The following is a 2,871-nucleotide window of genomic DNA, read 5'->3' as shown; positions in this document are numbered from 1 at the left end:
CCGGGTAGCTGGGACTACAGGTGCCCGCCACGTCGCCCGGCTAGTTTTTTGTATTTTTTAGTAGAGACGGGGTTTCACCGTGTTAGCCAGGATGGTCTCGATCTCCTGACCTCGTGATCCTCCCGTCTCGGCCTCCCAAAGTGCTGGGATTACAGGCTTGAGCCACCGCGCCCGGCCTGCATTTATTTCTATTATTTATTATTTATTTTCTGTTTGTTCTGTTTGTACTTTATCTGTCTCCATTTTCCATCCTTGTATTGGTTTACTTGAATGTTATTTAGTATTCCATTTTAATTTATGTATAGTTTTTTCCCCCCAGTAAATATCTGTATCATTTTCTTTTCTTTTTTTCTTTTTTTTTTTTTTTGAGACAGAGTCTCGCTCTGTCGCCCAGGCTGGAGTGCAGTGGCGCGATCTCGGCTCACTGCAAGGTCCGCCTCCTGGGTTCCCACCATTCTCCTGCCTCAGCCTCCTGAGTAGCTGGGACTACAGGTGCCCGCCACTTCACCCGGCTAATTTTTTGTATTTTTAGTAGAGACGGTTTCACCGTGTTAGCTGGTCTGGATACGCTGACCTCGTGATCCGCCCGCCTCGGCCTCCCAAAGTGCTGGGATTACAGGCGTGGGCCACCGCGCCCGGCTTTCTTTTCTTTAGTGGTTGCTCTAGGATAGGTATTGGCAAACTTTTTCTTTTTCTTTTTTCTTTTTTTTTTTTTGAGAGGGAGTCTCTGTTGCCCAGGCTGGAGTGCAGTGGCGCCACCTCCGCTCACTGCAACCTCTGCCGCCTGGGTTCAAGCAATTCCCTGCCTCAGCCTCCTGAATAGCTGGGATTACAGGCGCCTGCCACCGCGCCTGGCTAATTTTTGTAGTTTTAGTAGAGGCGGAGTTTCACCATTTTGACCAGGCTGTTCTTGACTTCCTGACCTCGTGATCCACCCACCTCGGCCTCCCAGAGTGCTGGGATTACAGACGTGAGCCACCGCGCTCCGCCGGCAAACATTTTCTGTAAAGGGCCGGATGTAAGAAATATGATGAGCTTTGTCAGCCATACAATGTGTGTTGCAACACCCAAATCTGATGCTGTGGTGCAAAAGCAACCATACATAATATGTAATGAATGAGGTGTAACTACAGTCCAAAAAGATTGTATTTACAAAAACAGGCAGTGGGCTGGATTTGGCCTGTGGAATATGGTTTACTAACCTTTATTATGGGGATTACAAAATACATACTTTTCACAATCAAGAGTTTTTTCTATCACTTCAAGTTAAATGTAGAAATTTCACCACAACATAGGTCCCTTTACTGTCTCCTTATCTCGTAGTTGTCATATGTATTACTATAAATGACAAATATCACATACTACCAATACTGAAACTCCACATACTACATGCTAAAAATGCTTAGTTCTAGGTGAATTTATCTGTTGATTTTTAATTTTTGAGACAGGGTTTCACTCCTGTCACCCAGACTAGAGTGCAATGGCACAATCTTGGCTCACTGCAACCTCCACCTCTCAGGCTCAAGCAATTCTCCTGCCTTGGCCTCCCAAGTAGCTGGGATTACAGGCACATGCCACCGTGTCCTACTAATTTTTTTTGTACTTTTTGTAGCGGTGAAGTTTCGCCATGTTGCCTAGGCTAGTCTAGAACTCCTAGGCTGAAGCGATCTGGCCATCTCAGCCTCCCAAAGTGCTGAGATTATAGCCATGAGCCACCACACCCAGCCTTCTAGGTGAATTTATTTATTTATTTTTTGAGATGGGATTTCGCTCTTCTTGCCCAGGCTGGAGTACAATGGCGCGATCTCGGCTCACTGCAACCTCTGTCTCCCAGGTTCAAGCAATTCTCTTGCCTCAGCCTCCCAAGTAGCTGGGATTACAGGCATGCACCACCACGCCCGGCTAATTTTTGTGTTTTTAGTAGCGACGGGGTCTCACCATGTTGGCCAGGTTGGTCTACAACTCCTGACTTCGGGTGTTCCGCCCTCCTTGGCCTCCCAAAATGCTGGGATTATAGGCGTGAGCCACCGTGCATGGCTCTAGGTGAATTTATAATTGTTTTAAAATTATATTTAGAGAATTCCCTCTTGAGGAGACAAACATCAAGAAAATTTATAATTTTCTTTCAACTGTCATAAACATTTTAAAGAACTTAAGAGGAGAAAAATAATCTATTATATTTACCATTGCTGTTGCTCTTCATCCTTAATATTCCGCATTTCCTCTGGTGTCATTTCTCTTCTGCCTGAAGAACCTCCTTTAGGATTTATTTTACAGTGGGTTTGCCAGTGACAAATTCTTATTTTCCTTCACTTGAGAATATCTTTATTTCACATTCATTCCTGAGTAATATTTTCACTGGATATAGAATTTTGAGTTATTTCCCTTCGACCCCTTAAAAGTATCATTCTCGTTCCACCTGACTTTCATAGTTTCTGATGAGAAATGTGCAGTCATTTCAGTCATTTTTATCCTGTGTGAAAAGCACTGTTTTTCTAAATGCTTGTAGGACTTTTTTCTTTATCTTTAACCTTTAGCAATTTTATTCTGATGTGTCTGGACATGGATTTTTTTTTTTTTTTTTTTGAGACAGAGTCTTGCTCTATCACTCAGGCTGGAGTGCAAGTGATTCTCCTGCCTCAGCCTTCCAAGTAGCTGGGACTACAGGCGTGAGACGTGTGCCACCACACTGGCTATGGACATGGATCTGAGTATATCTTGTTTGCTATTCCCCAAACTTTTTGAATCTGTGTTTGTCTTTTCCCAGGTTTGGGAAGTTTAGGTTTTTGGTTTTTCTGAGACAGAGTCTTGCTGTTGTCACCCAAGTTGGAGTGCAATGGCACAATCTCAGCTCACTGTAACCTCCACCTC

Source organism: Rhinopithecus bieti, unplaced genomic scaffold, assembly GCF_001698545.2.
Source record: "Rhinopithecus bieti isolate Rb0 unplaced genomic scaffold, ASM169854v2 scaffold_21022, whole genome shotgun sequence".
In the NCBI taxonomy this organism is placed as follows: Eukaryota; Metazoa; Chordata; class Mammalia; order Primates; family Cercopithecidae; genus Rhinopithecus; species Rhinopithecus bieti.
Note: the sequence above shows the minus strand (reverse complement) of the source record.